This window comes from Colobus angolensis, unplaced genomic scaffold (assembly GCF_000951035.1).
Source record: "Colobus angolensis palliatus isolate OR3802 unplaced genomic scaffold, Cang.pa_1.0 Scaffold42, whole genome shotgun sequence".
Taxonomy (NCBI): Eukaryota; Metazoa; Chordata; class Mammalia; order Primates; family Cercopithecidae; genus Colobus; species Colobus angolensis.
Window position 1 is genome coordinate 1,490,219 of NW_012117599.1, and position 18,044 is coordinate 1,508,262.

The 18,044-nt window shown below is 50.5% G+C and overlaps 1 protein-coding gene across 1 annotated transcript in view; it reads right to left on the minus strand.

The window, feature by feature from the left end:
* The window catches only part of LOC105522210 (protein FAM178B-like), a 47,158-nt gene extending 32,363 nt beyond the window's left edge, over positions 1–14,795 (minus strand). Inside the window, exons 1-2 of the mRNA XM_011956649.1 lie at positions 14,683–14,795; positions 12,526–12,610 (exon numbers count right to left, since the gene is read on the minus strand). The gene's annotated coding sequence lies outside the window, so the exon portion shown is untranslated. The remainder of the gene's footprint in view (positions 1–12,525; positions 12,611–14,682) is intronic.
* Positions 14,796–18,044: the final 3,249 nt, after the last annotated feature.

Consider the following 18,044-nt stretch of genomic DNA (forward strand, 5'->3'; position numbering starts at 1 on the left):
GAGCTTGCAGTGAGCTGAGATCCGGCCACTGCACTCCAGCCTGGGTGACAGAGCGAGACTCCGTCTCAAAAAAAAAAAAACAACAGCAGAAGGAGACAGGTCTCCACACACACTGTCTCGGGCAGCACAGCAGACCCAGCACTGGAAGGGATGATGGTGGTTGCTCTCATCTCAATCAAGGACCCAGCTGAGAGCCTAACACAGTGGTTCTCAGACTTGTCTGCACATTTGTTTTTTTTTTTTTTTTTTTGAGACACAGTCTTGCTCTGTTGCCCAGGCTGGAGTGCAAAGGCACAATCACAGCTCACTGCAGCCTCAACCTCCTGGGCTCAAGCCATTCTCCTGCCTCAGCCTCCAGAGTAGCTGGGACTATAGGCACACACCACCATGCCCAGATTTTTTTTTTTTTTCAGTAGAGACGAGATTTCACAATGTTGCCCAGACCGGCCTGGAACTCTGAACTCAAGCAATCTTCCCGCCTTGTCCTCCCCGAGTGCTGGGATTACAGGTGTGAGCCACCACACCTGGCCTGTTTGCACATGTTGGAATGACTTAGGGGGTGTCAAAAATTACTGCCACCTGTGCCCTACCCCCAGAAACTGTGGTTTAATTAGTCTGGGGTGTGGACTAGGCTTTGGAATTTTAAAAAATTTCTAAGTGATTCTAATACACAGCCAAGTTTGGGCTCCACGGAGCTAGGGAAAGCCGTGGCCGGCTCCAGAGCAGTAGTACCCAGGGCCACCCTCCCGTGCTCTGGTGGGTGATGAGGGTGGTGGGTGATGAGGGTGGTGGGCGTGGGCAGGAATCCTCAGATGCCAGCCCTGACTCCCCTCTCGCCACACCTGGGGCCAGCTGCCCATGGCCCACCAACCCAGGGGCTCTCAGTTCTGGATGCCCACTGGAATCAGCACGGGAGGCTTCAAAATGCTCATGCCCAGGCTGTGCCTCAGACTGATCTCAGAGGGCGGGACACAGGCATCATACTTTTTAATGCTCAGCCATAGCTGAAAATTGCCAGGGCCGGAGGCTGAGTACTGGGGGAGCTGTAGACATCCTCCGATCAGCGTCTAGAAGTCCAACATTAAGAAGTGTTGGGCTGGGCACAGTGGCTCACACCTGTAATCCTCACAAGTTGGGAGGCCCAGGCAGGCAGATTGCTTGAGCCCAGGGGTTTGAGACCAACCTGGGTAACACAGTGAGACCCTGTCTCTATAAAAAATACAAACAAATTAGGTGGCCGTGGTGGCACGCACCTGTAGTCCCAGCCACTCGGGACGCTGAGGCAGGAGGATCACTTGAGCCCGAGAGGTAGAGGTCATGGCTGCAGTGAGCCCTGATGGCGCCACCACACTCTAGCCTGGGTGACAGAGTAAGACCTTGTCTCAACAACAACAAAAAAGTGCTCTCCAAGTTTAACTCACTCAAATTTATTTTGCACCTCATTTTAAAAGTGGGGGCTGAGAGTCCTGAGCTAAAGTGGTGGGCAAAGCACCCATTCTTGCCTGGCCACCACTCCTGCAAGAGGTTCAGGCGCTTGGCCAAAGTCTTCAAAACCTGGAGCATCTCAGCCCCAGGTCCACATGAGAATCACCTGAGAGCTTTAAAGATTCCTGGTGACAGGTACTGTCCTAAGGGAATGAACTCACCTGGGCCTCACCAGCAACTGATGACGCGGTACCTGAGGGTCCCCTTGTACAGGTGGTGGGATGTAGTGGAGGGGACAGGGGCTGAGTGTGCCACAGGCAGCGAGACTCTGGAGATGCCGCCTGAGCTGGGGTAAAGCATGCATGCCTGTCCCCACAGGGCCAACGGACCCCCAAGTCCTGATGTTAGAGGACCAGAAAGCACATCAGAGCTTGGCCAGTACATGCAGCTCCACAGCCAACTGGCCACAGAGGACCAAAGCAGCCATCTGGAAAAGATGCTGCTGTCCACCGGGAGACCAGTGTTTCTGGAGACCCCCCCATTCATTCAGCAAAAACCACCTGGGTCCTACCGCGTCCCTGCTCACGTAGCTGCCAGGAACCCAACAGATAACTAAAACTAAAAGAAAAAGAAAACCATGGTCCCCATACTCTGGAGCTCACAACCCATTGGGAGAGACAATATTAATCAAAGAACCCACCATCAACTATGACTAAAGCCACAATGAGTGGAAGAGGGAGCCAAGCACAGAAGCAAGGGGGCAGCCCACACCCGCAGAGCAGGCCTCCTTGAGAAGGTGATGCTGGAGAAGCCCATAACCCAGAGGAAGAGATGGAGTTAAGAAGAAAGTCAGGCCAGGCTGGGATCACACCTGTAATCCCAGCACTTTGGGAGGCTGAGGCGGGCAGATCACTTGAGGTCAGGAGTTTGAGACAGCCTGGCCAACATGGCGAAAACCTGTCTCTACTAAAAATACAAAAATGAACCAGGCATGGTGGCATGCGCCTGCAATCCTAGCTACTCAGGAGGCTGAGGCAGGAGAATCACTTGAATCCGGGAGGCAGAAGATGCAGAGAGCCAAGATTGTGCCACTGCACTCCAGCTTGGGCAACAGAGTGAGACTCCGTCTCAAAAAAGAAACAAAACAAGGCCAGGCGCAGAGGCTCATGCCTGTAACTCCAGCACTTTGGGAGGCCAAGATGGGCAGATATGAGGTCAGGAGATCGAGACCATCCTGGCTAACACAGTGAAACCCTGTCTCTACTAAAAATACAAAAAATTGGCCAGCGTGAGGGTGGGCGCCTGTAGTCCCAGCTACTCGGGAGGCTGAGGCAGGAGAATGGCGTGAATCCAGGAGGCGGAGCTTGCAGTGAGCCGAGATTGCGCCACTGCATTCCAGCCTGGACAACAGAGCGAGACTCTGTCTCAAAACAAAACAAAACAAACAAATGAACAAACAAAAAAACAAAGGCAAAGTCAGGGGGCTGCTGCAGGGAGGAGGAGAGTGTCCCAGGTGGAGAGGCTGGCACATGCCAAGGCCCAGTGGCAGAAGGAAGATGGAAGAAAAGAAATGCAGGAAGGTCGCAGCACAGATAGTCAGAGAGGGTGAAGTACAATGAGCTGAACAAGGGCTGGCTGACTGCAGAGGAGAGGGCACGCATTGCACGCACAGTAGGAGCTTGGGCAGGCTTTCCAGCCCCCAACTACCCGTAACATGGGACAATAATAGTATCTATTTGTAGGGTTGTTGTGGCGATTAAATGAGATAGGCCCTAGCACAAATTAAGCTCTCTGGAAATGTTATCTATTATTTTCAATTAAACTGCTTTTATTATCATATCCAAGAATAGTATGTTTTCAAAAAACAGAGATTATGACGCTGAATTACTGTTATCAAATTCTAATTGGAGACTGTGAAAGGGCTGCGCCAAGCACACGACAGCTCTGAGGGAGCTGGGCCCTGGGTTCTCCTGGGTGGTCTTCCAAGTGTTTTCCCGCCCATTTGGGTCTAGCACATTCTCACAGCACCAGCACGGGGACCGAGCGCAGCTGGCGTGGCAGATCTGGATCCCAGCCCGCCGCTCCGGGCCTGAGGACAATCCGACTAGCCCTGCGGAATCAGGGAGTGAAAGGCGCCCGGTATGAGAATGGCATGGGGTCCAGGGCCCAGGCACTCAAGTGCTCCACACACGTGGGCAGCTGCTGCTGCCACCACCACGGAAGACGCGACCTGCGGGTGACAGGGTCATGGGGCCTCCACTCCGGCGGCTCTGATGCAGCAGGAAGCTGTCCTGCAAACCACAAGAAAGGCAGACTGGGTGAGGCGAGGACACCTCCTAATAAGACGGGGAAGAACAGAGACTGTCAACCTGACAGACAGACTAAAGACTGCTTAAATTTCAAAATAATTATTCCGTGTGAAATGTGCCAGACCCTCCCCACCCACTGCCTACAAAGAGTACCTACTGCATAATTCCATTTACATAAAATTCTAGAGAATACAAACTAATCTGTAGTGACAGAAAGTAGATCAGTGGTTTCCTGCAGACAAGAGAGATCAATCATGAGGCGGTACGGGGAAACTTTTGGGGGCCATGGAATATATTTACTAGCTCGATTGTGGCAATGGTTTTATGGGCACTTATGTAAGTCAAATGTATACATTAATACACTTCAAATGCCTGCAGGTTAATGTATTCAGTTACGTCTCAATTAAGTTGTTTTTTTTAAAGAAGGATTAGAAATATGTATTAATTTTGGCCGGGTGCCGTGGCTCAGGCCTGTAATCCCAGCACTTTGGAAGGCCAAGACGGGCGGATCACGAGGTCAGGAAATCGAGACCATCCTGGCTAACACGGTGAAACCCTGTCTCTACTAAAAAATACAAAAAATTAGCCGGGCGTGGTGGTGGGCGCCTGTAGTCCCAGCTACTCGGGAGGCTGAGGCAGGAGAATGGCGTGAACCCAGGAGGCAGAGCTTGCAGTGAGCCAAGATCGCGCCACTGCACTCCAGCCTGGGCGACAGAGGGAGGCTCCGTCTCAAAAAAACAAAAAAGAAATACGGTATACACATATAAACATAAAAATATAGATGAAATGTGGATTGTGCATTAATTTGTTCCTGGAAATAATCACAAGAAACTGTTACTAACGAGTACTTGGGAGGAGGAAGTAGCTGTGCGGAGTGGCTGGGAAGACTTTCACTCTTTATTTTGCATCTTTCTCTAGCATTTAAATTTAAATTTGCTAAACTTGGTACATAGAGTACTTTAAAAAATAACAACAGGGGTTACCTGGGTGGTAAGATTGTTGGCCATCTTGTTTCCATTTTACTCTTTTTACAAGAAACAACTTTATGAACGCTTTCAGAGAGGAGGAGTGGGAAGGAGGAATAAAGAAAGGAAGGGAGAGATGAAGGAAAGAGAATGCAACAGGCGACGACAGAAAAGAAAGTAACCCACAAAATGGGGCCTGTACGGAAGCCCAAGGCCCCAGTGGCTACGATGCCAGAGCTCGAGGAACAAAGGGAAAAGTGTGATCAAGTGAGGAAGAACAAAGTGTCCTAAGACCCTGCTCAAGAACGTGAAATGAATTTTGTTCTTGGAGCTGAACGTCTCGCCCACTTTCAAAATATCCAAAGAATGTACTGGCCAGGGTCATTCTATTTTATTATGTCCCCCTCCTCCTACACAAATATTATAGAAGCCAACAGAGAATGGAATGGGTAGGTAAAAATGGACAATTGTCTTGGAAGCAGATAGGAAAGAACCTACGGGAGCTCTGCTCCTTTCTACAGCGTTCTGATCTCACTGATAGAGCTCCTTTTCCTAAGGCATTGCTTTAAGACTGGTGCTAGGTTAATGGCCAGTCATATACCTTTTGTTAAAGAAACATGAGGTCATTTCTCTTAACCAATTAGTTGCACAAGAGTATGTTTGCTTTCAAAACCCAATTCTACCACAAAAAAATTATCACAGCTATTAAGTTCAGCAGGTTAATATAAAAATCTGTATTTCTACACACGAGCAACGGACAATTTGAAAGGGAATTAAGAAAATATCTCTACTTACACCAGCACCAAAAGAATAAAATACTTAGGAATAGATTTGACCAAAGAAACGTAAGTCACATACACTGAAAATTACAACACAGTGTTGAAAGAAATTACAGAGGATCTAAATAAATGGAAAGACATCCTATATTCATGAATAGGAAGACTTACTATTATTAAGATAGCAATAGTACCCAAAAATTATCTGTAGATCCAAGACAATCACTATTAAAAATCCCAGTTTTCAATGTTGCAGAAATTGACAAGCTGGTCCTCAAATTCACATGGAAATGCAAGGGACACCAAACAGCCAGAACCATTTTTTATTTTTTTTTTTAGACAGAGTCTCGCCCTGTCGCCCAGGCTGGAGGGCAGTGGCACGATCTCAACTCACTGAAAGCTCCACCTCCCGGGTTCACGCCATTCTCCTGCCTCAGCCTCCCGAGTAGGTGGGACTACAGGCCCCACCACTATGCCCGGCTTTTTTTTTTTTTTTTTTTTTTTTTTTTTGTATTTTTAGTAGAGACGGGGTTTCACCATGTTAGCCAGGATGGTCTCGATCTCCCGACCTCGTGATCCACCTGCCTTGGCCTCCCAAAGTTCTGGGATTACAGGCATGAGCCGCTGTGCCTGGCCAACAATTTTTTAAAAAGTATAGTTAGAGGACTCACACTTCCCAACTTTAACACTTACTATAAGCTATAGTAATAAAAAATTTATGGTACTAGCATAAAAGTAGACATATAAACCAATGGAATAAAATTGAGAGTTCGAAAATAAACCCTTACATTTATGGTCAAATGATTTTCAACAAGGGCGCCAACAGAATTCAATGAGGAAAGAACAGTCTTTTCAATAAATGGTGCTGAGACAACTGGATATCCATACACGAAAGAACCAAGCTAGACTCCTATCTCAAACCACATACGAAAATGAACTCAAAATAGATCAAATACCTAAATTTATGAGCTAAAACAATAAAACTCTTAGAAGAAACCATAGATGAAAATTTTCATGACCTGAGATTAGACAATGAGGTCTTTAAGTTTGACACCACAAAAGAAAAAAATAGATACGTTGGACTTCATCAAAATTTTACAATTTTGTACATCAAAGGACATTATCAAGAGATTGCAAAGAAAACCCACAGAATGAGAGAAAACATTTGCAAATCACATTATCCGGTAAAAAAAGAGACCTCTCAGGCATCAGCAGTCACTCCCCATTCCTTCTTACCCTACCTCCTGGCAACTATTAATCTACTTTTGGTCTCTGTGGATTTGCCTATTCTGGACATTTCACATAAGTGGAATCATCTACTACGTGACCTTTTGTATCCTTTTTTCTTATCAGTGCTTTCAAGGTTCATGCATGTTATAGCATATGTCACTCCTTCATTTTTTTTATGGCTGAACAGTATTCCATTTTATGGATGTACCACATTTTAAGAGGTTTCTTTTTGGGGAGATGAAAATGTTTTGGAAGTAGACAGTGGTGATGATTCAACAACTGTATACTAAAAACCACGGAATCTTACATTTTAAAAGGGTGAGTTGTATGGTATGTGAATTGTATCTTTAAAACAACCAACCATTCCATCCTGGTCTTGCCAAATATAAATAAAGCTCCACTGTGCCTGCAATGGCACCCACTGTCCTTCAAGACCTGGCCTTCAAGACCTCCGGTCTTATCTCCTCCTCTGCTCCCTTGAAGGAAAGCTCCACTCTTCCGCCTCCTTGTCTTTGTTCGCACTGCTCCCTGCTTCCTGTGCAACCCTGCACACCCTGATATTCTGCCCAAAGGCTGCAGAACAGTGGTCTGTCATTGAACGGAGTCTGCAGATGGGTTCGCAGTGGTTTTTTCTTATTTTAACTGAGTTAGTTACCAAGAGGACATCCCACATAAACATCTATATCCCGGCTGGGCGTGGTGGCTCACATCTGTAATCCCAGCACTTTGGGAGGCTCAGGTGGTGGATTACCTGAGGCCAGCAGTTCGAGACCAGCCTGGCCAACATGGTGAAAACCTGTCTCTATTAAAAATACAAAAAAAATTAGCCGGGCGTGGTGGTGGGTGCCTGTAATCCCAGCTACTTGGGAGGCTGAAGCAGGAGAATTGCTTGAACCCGGGAGGCAGAGGCTGCAGTGAGCCGAGATCATGCCATTGCACTCCAGCCTGGGCAGTAAGAGTGAAATTCCATCTCAAAACAAATAAAAAACAACAAAAAGAAAACATCTATATCCCGGCCGTGGCAGTCTGTGGTGCCTATCCAAGAGCCACGCCTCCCTTCTTCCTTGGTAAGGGAACCCTGGTTTTGTTCTGGTGTCTGCTCAAGGAAAACGGGTCCACAACAGCGGAAGAAAAATGGCATTCCACTCACCTTTGCTGAGACTGGCCTAAGGGTGGTTATTTGAGCAGTCAGAGCTCTGAGTCGCAGGCAACAGAAACAGGAGCTTGCTACTTTAGCAGAAAACAGGTATATTATATGCCAGAAGCCAGTTAACCATCAAGCTAATTAAGCTTAGGTTCCGGGGTCCCTCACTGGCATGTGCCTCCGTGAGTGCTCCAGGATGGGAAGTGAAGTCAGATTGCAATGAACAAGCATTGCTATAAGAAAAAATCCTACAGAGCTCAGTGGAAAGGGACTTGAACCTCCCAAGGCCTAAGTATTTGGGATGATTTCTCTACTTATTCTAAACAAGCATTCACTTTCATACGCAACGCTCCATGTAATGACTTAGATGACCCAGATGTTAGAATTAGACAAGGATTTTCACAGCAGCTATTATGGCTACATCCAAGGTGTTAAAAGAAGGTTTGCTCATACTCAATAAACAAATAGGAAACGCCAGGAGAGAAGCAGAAACTATGAAAAGAAATAAAGGGCCAGGTGTGGTGGCTCACACCTGTAATCCCAGCATTTTGGGAGGCCAAGGTGGGAGAATTCCTGGAACCCAGGAGTTTGAGGGCAGCCTGGGCAACTGGGCAAACATAGGGAGACCCCGTCTCTATAAAAAATAAAAATAAATTGGCTGGGCATGGCGGTGTGCACCTATAGTCCCAGACACTTGGGAGGCTGAGGTGGGAGGATCATTTCAGCCTAGGAAGTTAAGGCTGCAGTGAGCCATGATTGTGCCACTGCACTCCAGCCTGAATGACAGAGCAAGATCCTGTCTCAAAAAAAAAAAAAAGGACTAAATGGAAATTTGAAAACTAAAAATTCAGGTGTCTTAAAAGACACTAGAAAAATGAACCTAGGCTGGGCGCAGTGGCTCACACCTGTAATTCCAGCACTTTGGGAGGCCAGGGCTGGTGGATCACGAGGTCAGAAGATCGAGACCATCCTGGCCAATATGGTGAAACCTCATCTCTACTAAAAATATAAAAATTAGCTGAGCGTGGTGGCGTGTGCCTGTAGTCCCAGCTACTCAGGAGGCTGAGGCAAGAGAATCACTTGAACTCTGGAGGCAGAGGTTGCAGTGAGCCGAGATTGCGCCACTGCACTCCAGCCTGGGCAACAGAGCGAGACTCCGTCTCAAAAAAAAAAAAAAAAAAAGACTGGAAGAGTAAATCTCATGCATTCCACCCTAAAGGGACAGGATTCATGAGGCTGGAAATTCTTCAGATACAGCCGTGATGTTCAAAGGACAAACAACATGGCAAGCGACCTCTAAAGCCCGTGACCCAGTTCTAATGAAACAAAATGGAAAAACTGTTCTGATAAAGAGAGGAAAGTATGAGAAGCAGCGACCTCGTATGTCCCATCCTTTCCTTTGCTGCCCTCAACACTCTTGTCTCCTGAGAACACAATGGAGTTGGGATCTATGGCAGCCATTCTGCAACCCGGAGAGGAGGTAGCGAGAAGGCGTACGCAGAACCCAGAGTCCTGACATGCACATCTGCCGAACGTGTCACCGAATCACCTGCCTCTGAATTCCTTGTCATGAGGTAATAAACTGCTCTTGGCGTTTGTTATCAAATAGTCAAAATACAACCTAACTAAAATGTGGCTTCTCCTGAAAATGAAGAGGTTTGGGAATACCACACCTGCGTTTACCTGCACCAAACCTAATGCAGACAGTCCTTTTATACCGGGCAGGAGCTCTCAGACTTTACTCACTCAGTCCCCACAGGCAACTGAGCTTGCAATCCCTGCTTTCTGGCACAGATGGCTCAACTGTCTCACCTTCTACAAAGAACTTCCTGGTTCCTGCCTCCCCACACCCCAAACCCACCTGCCTACAAGTAATTCCTCTTTCCATTGCCTCCTTTCTGTCTCTGATGGTCACTGCTCATTTAATCCCCTCCCACCCCTCAGCCTCGTAAGAAGAGGCCCATGCGTTATTCATCCCTGCTCCTCTCTCTGCCCTCTAGCGAAATGCTTGAGGAAGGAGGCGCTCAATGTGTCTTCGCTGAATAAATGAATGAACACTCACTGCAATGAGGCACGGCAATGTGCCAGAGCATCCCTTCTCTGAGTGCACCAAGCTCTCTGCACAGCTGACACGTACATGTGTTGCTTCCCTATCCAGGAATACAATTCCCCGTCACCCCCCACCCAACACACGAGCGCCCTGGGCCACTCGGGCCCTCAGCCTCAGTCACTGGAGCACACCCATAATAGTCAATACTCTTAAGTCCTGGTCCCCTCAGCTCTTCCCTTACTCAGCAGGTGGGGATAAAGGCAATTGCGTAAGACTCTCCCTAAGACAGTCTGGGAAGAACTTCTGGTCACCACAAGCTCCAGGAAAGGATGGAAGTTTACACACAAACAAATCTCCTGCTTACATATGAGAAGCGACTTGAACACAAACGCATGTGCGTGCACACACACGAATCATAGATATAAGGTAAGGGAGACAGCCCCAGGCTACCTTGAGCTCTGTGCCCCAGAGGCCTGCCATTCTCTCAGACACTCAAGAGCCCCAGGCTATTAGTGAAACCCTGAGGAGCATGACTTCCTTCTGCATCAATCCTGGATCTGATTTAACCTTACAAATGCTTCCTGAAATGGCAGTTGATCTTTAGTCCTGACTTCTGGCAGATTCTCTCTGGGCACCTGGCCCTTTTGCTCTTGACCTAGCTTTTTTTTTTAAGTTGTGGTAAAATACACATAACATACAATTTACCATCTTAACCATTTCTAAGTGCACAGTTCAGTGGCAGCAAGTACATTCACACTATGATACAATCACCACTATCATCCATCTCCAGAATTCTTTTTTCTAGCAAAACTGAAACTCTGTACCCATTAAACAGTAACTTCCCACTCTCTCCTTCCCCTAGCCCCCGGTAATCACCATTCCACTTTCTGTCTCTATGAATTTGACTACCCTGGGTACCTCATATACATGTTTGTTCTTTTGTGTGTTATTTCACTCAGCATAATGTTTTCAACATTCATCTATCTTGTAGCATGTGTCAGAATTCCCTTCTTTTTTTAAAATAATACATCATGGACATTCAAAGAATTTCCTTCCTTTTTAAGGCGAAATAATATTCCACTGTATGCATGTACCATATTTTGTTTAACCATTCACGGATGGACACTTGGATTGCTTCTGCCTCTTAGCTATTGTGAATGACATGCTAAGAACCTGGGTATGCAACCATCTGCTCCAGTCCCTGCCTTCAGTTCTCTAATGGACCAGGCCTCTCACTTTCCCCACACCAGTTGAGATCCTGACCCCAGGCATGGAATTCTCTAGGCCAGTCCCTGGTCCCCTGGGCAGGGAAACAGAATCCCAGACTGGACTCTCAGGTAGTGTCCACGGGAGATCCCCTGGAGTTGGAAGAGCCAGAGCTGAGCCGACAGGGGGCTCAAGAGCTTGTTTCTGACCCCTCCTATTGGGAGCGCAACAGAGACAACGTGGCAAGAAGCAAAGGAGAGTGGGGCGTCCCCTCAGCCTCAGAGGAGGAGACACATACCACTGCAAGGGAGCAGGACAAGGGAGGCCTCTGTTCCCCAAAGGGCAGGCATGCCACAGAGGCGGCCCCTGGGGCTCCAAAGGGCATCGGGGGCTACGGGGACAGAGGTTACGAAAAGGGAGAGGGTGCCGAGACTGGTGCTATTCAGAAGACCTCGGTTACAGGGCTCCATGGAGGGCAGGGGCGGAGGAGTCTGGAATGCTCTAATTTGACAGATGGTCCCAGCTCAGCCAACTCCTGAAGCAGAAGAGGCACAAAAGCAGAAACTCGAAGGGTTGGGGGTTCATGGTACATCCTGGGTCTACAGCTTTAGCCTTCAGGGCCATGTGCTTTCTGGCTCTGGGGTGAGCAGCCTACAGCTGGGGCAGAGGCTGGGTCTGACCACCTGGGAGTCCCTCTCACTGTCTGCCTAAGCAGCTTTCAACTGGTTACATATTTTTTGGTGCCAAAGTGTCTAGGTTCAGGTACCAAATGATGACAGTCTAGGGAGGACGCAGTCACTAGGAGGAAAATTCATTCCTTCTGTGGAACTCTGAACATCCGAAAGCATCATAAGGAGGAATTAAATACACCTCCTAAATGCCACAACCAAGGCACCAGCTTGAGGCTCTCATTCCCACCCAGACCAAACTCAGGGGCACTGTGGATGTCCTATCAGCCAAGGAAGGCTGTCAGCGAGGGAGACACTTTCAGACTCTTCCCTTCGGTGACTCCAACCCAAGGAGCACCTTGATTTGATGCGGATGTTCCTGGAACCCTCCCAAGCTAACCAGCGCTTTCAGGAAGGACTTGGGAGCAAGCTGTCCCCTCAGACCCAGAGACTGTCTCAGTCTGAACCCACTGTCCTGGACTGCTCTGGGATCCCAAGAGCAGTGAGGTCAGCCTGGCCGTGGCCACAGGGACTGAGATCTGAGACCAGTTCAAGGTGCCGAGGAGCCTGTTGGTTCAGCTTTTCACTAATGCTGGAGCCTAAGCCAAAGATGGTCCTAGATGCTGCCACACCCTGGTGATGCAATGTCCCACCAGCATCTCCCCTACAGCTGGGCTCCAGGCACTAAGAGTCACGTATCACAGACTTGGGAGCTCAGCGCGCCAGTCTCCACCCTGCATCCCAGTACTGACCGGACTGAAGGAAGATTCCATCCACACTGAGATCCCACAGAAGATCAAAGGCTCCCAAAGACGTTTCTGGAGGCCAAGTCAGCAACTAGGTGGAAAAAAAAAACAAAACACAAAAACAAAAAAAACTGGTTAGCTGGGTCATTCCTAAAAAGCAATAGTAGCAACTTCTATGACTTCACATTAAATAAATCCCATTTAATGCTCATAAGTCCGTGTAGTAGAAGGACACTGTCACTGTCGCCAATTGAAAGATGGAAAACCAGGCTCAAAGAGGTCAAACAACTTCCCCAGAGTCACACAGCCCGTGAGCAGCAAAGCCAGCACCCAGGCCCGGACCCCCAGGTCTGTGTCACTTGAAACCTACTCCGTCCACCTCCCGGCATGGGGGTCTTGGTCCCCTTGCCCCTCGCTCCCTGTGGTCACCGCCATGGCCCTCCAGGGCAGGGCCCAGTGTAAGGGACAGAAAGCCTGCACTGATCACAGGTGGCAGGACAATCACAGGGTGGGCCCTGAGATCCGTGAATCATTTCCAGGTCAGTGCCTTAACTCACTGTCATCTGAGACCACCAGCTTGGAAGGTCCCTCCAAGGTACCAAACACAGGTCCTCAAACAAGGGTGGGGTGGTCATTGCTGGGATCCTTATCTGAATGTTCCTGGAGCCTGATGGTCAGAAGCTGGGGTTTGGGAACATGCAGAGAGGCTGACAAGGGAATGAGCAATGGGACAGCGGCAGCCCACAGGTGCCATCTGGTCTAGGGGCACTCAGCAAGCTCCTGACCGTGGCCGCCACGCTGTGCATGACATCGTTCCTCCCCAGTACCCAGGGAAGTCTGCCTGGTGGGCACTGTGGGCACATCTCCTTTCAGGACTGAGGCTCTTGTTCCCCCTGGGGCTGGGCACTGTTGCTGCCAGGGCCCTGAGCCCAGGGCCCTCTCTGAGCCTTGACCGTGGAGGGAGCACCCAGTCCGGGGTCACAGTGTCTGCGTCTGGTAACTGGCCAAGGCTGGAGACCTCGCCCCAACTGGGTCAACTCTAAAGCATCACCGGGCGCCAGAGCCCAGTGGGACTGCCTAGGGCCTAACGCTCTCCCCCCTCACAGGTGTGGTTCCCAAGCACGCCCCCCAGTAAGCCTGTGTGGACACCCTCTGCTTGGCATCTAGAACTCTGCCTTTCTGCTCCTGCCATAACCCCTTACATTATCTTGGCTGAGTGCTTGAGTCTCTCCCAATAAGAACATACGTTCATTGAGGGTGTACACCTCCTGCTGATGTCCTCTCTCCCGGCAAGGCTGGCCCACACGAGGGCACAGTTCAGCCAGTGCCCATGCACACCCTATTAAAGCCCGTGGGAGGAGTGCACGGGACCGAGTCCCTGAGAGAACTCAGGCTGTCCTTTCCAAGAACATCAAAGGAGCAGGGTCGGAGCAGTCTGCCTACCTCACCCCACCCCACCCTGGCTCAGTAGGGACCCCAGGTACAGGCGTGGCCCCGGCAGCCCTGGGACCCCACTTCCCCAGCTGCCTTTGACTGGACAAGGGGACCACTTAACCCCTCTTAGCCTAACCAGATTCTCCTTCCTGAGGAACCAGATTTGGGAACAGGGTCTGGCCTTACTTGGCCATGGAGCCTGTGGGGAGACAGCAGCAGAGGCCAGTCCTGGGATGCCAACCCTTCCCCATCCCTGGGTCCAGCTCCTCCTGGGGCCCAGCACACCCCCACCCCGGGACCTCAGGAACCACCCTCGCACCTGCAGAAGGAGCCCCCATGGGTTTTCTGCCTCCCACCACCACAGTCCCCAGGAACTGCTCGAGGTTCTAAGTCCCCTGAGGACACTGCCCAGAAGGCCCCCCAAAGCCAGTACACCCCTTTCATGGATCTGGATTCAGCCATGGGGGGTAGGAGATTTTGTTTCTCCTTCTTGCAAAATGTGAACTGGAACTCTGCACTAACAGTGTGCCTTGCAGGACACCCAGGCCCAGAGCAGAGCTCTGCAGGGGCACAAGGACAAGGCAGCTCACGGGATGTCCTACTTCCCTCCACATGGGCCCATCGGGCCTGGCTCCGAGGCACAGAGCTGATGCTAAGAAACCCACCCATGGCAACACAGGAATAGGTGGCAGGGCCAGAACTCACACCAAGTCTGTCTGTCTGTCTGACCTCAGGGCTGGGTCCTGAATTCCTCTCCCCTCCAGCCCCCTCCGAGCATGATGGAGACGGGGAAAGAAACAGCGGAGGGCTCGCCTGTGCCTCCCAGGATGGGGGTCTCTGAACCCGGAGGCCACCGACACGCCCCCGGGAAGGCACTCCACGCCGTGTCAGGGTCACGCAGGGCCCCTCTGTGGGCGCCGTCTCACATGGGTCCTTTGTGGCTCCCAATGCTCGATTGTGTGTTCCGTCACACACCGTGCAAGGAGCAGGACTGCAGCGGCCAGCGTGGGGAATAATGGCCCCACTGTTCCCCGTTACCCGCTGCTCCTTCTGGGCCTTGGGTGGGGGACCGGGAGTTGGCAAGGTTAGCAGCTACACACCAGGGCCCCAGAAGCTGCACGTCTTCCTCCTTCTGGGTAGGAAGGAGCGAAGTGAAGGACCCAGAGCACGAAGGGAGAGCTGGAGGGCTCTCTCTGGACTGCAGCCAGCCTGCCAAGGCCGAGCCGTTCCTGGAATAATCCACCCCACATGATGGCTCTGATTTACAGCTGGGGTCCAGGCTCCAACTGGCAGGAATGGGACCAGCTGGAACTTGTGACCCGCCTGTCCCCAGACAGGGATGATTCCGGGTGGGGCCAAAGCCAGGACGGCATCCTCGTGCCTGGCATTCAGATCACAGTGGCTGGCTCCTGGGTTATCCCTGCTGGCTTCTCACTGCCTGTCTCTGTGCAAAGGTGTCAAGCCCTGGGCAAAATGTATGTTCCCCTATGTCCCCTATGGCACAACGTTCTAGCAGCAACCAGGAGAGAAAAAACGGGACAGCCAGGGCAGCTGTTCCAGGCTTTCCCAGCCAACCTACGACTGTACACGGGAAGCACACGCTCAAACACCCAAGCACCCTCGGCTCCAAATCCATGAGGGCCCACCCTTCAGGCGCTGCAGGACTGTCGTGGGCCCTGAGCGGCCCTCCCGCTGCTTATGGGATAAGGGACCTGTGACCACTGGTGAAGAAATTAGCTTTGTCACATAGGAAGCACTTGCTGAGGGACTTGGACCGATTCATTGAGAGGTTAGACAGTAAGTCCACTAGGTACACCAGGTCCCTCAGGAAAGCCACGTTGAGGGCACAGGCAGCACCCAGAGACACACACCTTCGAGGGAAGCAGAGGCTCCCAGTGCTCTCGCCACTCTGGGAGACCACAGGTGAACCCCCTGCACCTCCCTGACCTTGGCATTCTTAGTACTATGGTGGGGATTGGTGCCCAATCAGCTCTCCTCCCTCCTCCCAGCCTGAGCCCAGCCAAGCAGCACCTAAGGCAAGTAGAGGTGAAATGCCCACCCCTCGGCCTGCGGGCCTGCGGGCCTGCCAGGCCACCAGACTGCAGCGCTCCCGCCACCTAGTGGCAGGCCTGCGGTCCTCACCTGGAACAGCCACTTGAGCAGGGGCACTGGGCAGTCAGGCACGTGCAGGTAGAGGGTGCTCAGGAGGCCGCTGTGCAGGAAGGAGAGCTGTTGGGCCGGCGGGGAGCTGGGGGCAGAGGACTGAGGTTAGGGGAGGCCTCGGTGCCAGCACACTTGTCTCGGTGACACCGCAGGAGGTTGTCACTACCCAGCTTCACTGGCTGTTGGGAAGCATATCTGTAACACTGGAGACAAATGTGCTTTTCGAGCCCTCAATGCACGGATCTGTCAGAAGGAAAAGAACCCAGGCGAGCATCAGAATCACCTGCTCTTCTTGCATGTTGCATGAACACACCTCACAGCGTTTAAAACACACGGCAGGTAGCTGGATGCGGTGGCTCACGCCTGTAATCCCAGCACTTTGGGAGGCAAAGGCGGGTGGATCATGAGGTCAGGAGTTCAAGACGAGCCTGGCCAATATGGTGAAACCCTGTCTCTACTAAAAATACAAAAATTAGCCAAGCATGGTGGCATGCACCTGTAATCCCAGCTACTCGGGAAGCTGAGGCAGGAAAATTGCTTGAACCCGGGAGGCAGAGGTTGCAGTGAGCTGAGATCGAGCCATTGCACTCCAGCCTGGACAACAGGGCCAAGACTCCGTCTCAAACAAACAAAAAAAACATGGTAGGACAGTGCAGTCTGCCCTTTCCATTTGGCCACAGGGGAAGGTGGGATATTTGCCAGGGGTATGGAAAGGTGAGGAGCGAGGCCAGTAGTGGGTGTATTAGCCTCGGGTTCCTCCAGCTGCAAGGGGCGGACAGGATTACCCCTACGAGGCCAGCGTCTCGAGATCTGGTTACACAGGGCGTTTCTGCTCTGCCTTATGTTTTTCAGACACAAAGGGGACACCTGAGAAGATGGGAAAATAACACAAAGGGGCCCGGGATGAAGACATTCTGGGAAGGAAATACCAAACAAGAGTTCCATAGAGGATTCTTCAGAAACCATGTGAGCCGCAAGTGTCCCAGATTCCAGGGATGGAGGCGTGCTCAGACCAGCCACGTGGCTGTGGCCGTGACCGTGTGCCCATTCATGCTACCCCCTCAGGCCTCTTTCTCCTAACAGGAGCTCTCAAAATCAGCGCTGGTGTGGAGACGAGCTCTGCTTTGGGGACCGCTGACCTGGTAGATCACTTTGACCTACAAGATACCAGGTCTCTGCAAAATGAGTTGTTGCAATGTTTCATATGGTTGTAGGGCCTCTGGTAGAAGGTGCTTCAGAAGTCATTTTATAGGAGGTTGGCTGGACTTTGTCCCCGTTCCTGAGCTCCCGGTCATCCCCAGAGAGCCTGGGTTTGGGGTAGGATTCTCCTATGTCCTGTGCATTTTGTGACCACCATCTTTGCTTGCTCTCTCTAGACCACATCCCAAAGATAAGTAACATGGATTCCAGGAAATGAAAACGTTAAGTTCACGTTTGTTTTTCTTTTTAACTGCCCAAATGCATGCAAAGAACATTTTAGAAAGTACTTAACATTGCCTCCCTAGATAAAAAGTTTTCCAGTTTTTCAGTCAGCCCAACCTCCTTCTTCTGCTCCTCCTCCTTCTCCTTTAAAAAGGACATCATACTATAATCTGCCAGGAACAGAATGCTACAAAACAAAGATTATCCTCTGAGCCAAGCTGCTGTCTCTCTGAGAATGTCCAGGCAATTTACAAATTGCATGTTTTTTCTCTAAGTCATTTAAGTTTAGAGGAGAAAGCAGCTTTGTTCCTGTGGTTGTGAAGTTTACCGCCCTGAAATAGACCTTCGTTTGTACATACAAACACGTGTGCACCCCAGGACTGCTGGCATGCTCCACTCTATCCACGTGCCCAGTCACATGGAGACTTTCATGGACTGACCCCAACAAAACGCATGTGGTTCAAGAACATGCACAGCAGCCTGAACGCAGACAATACCCATGTAAA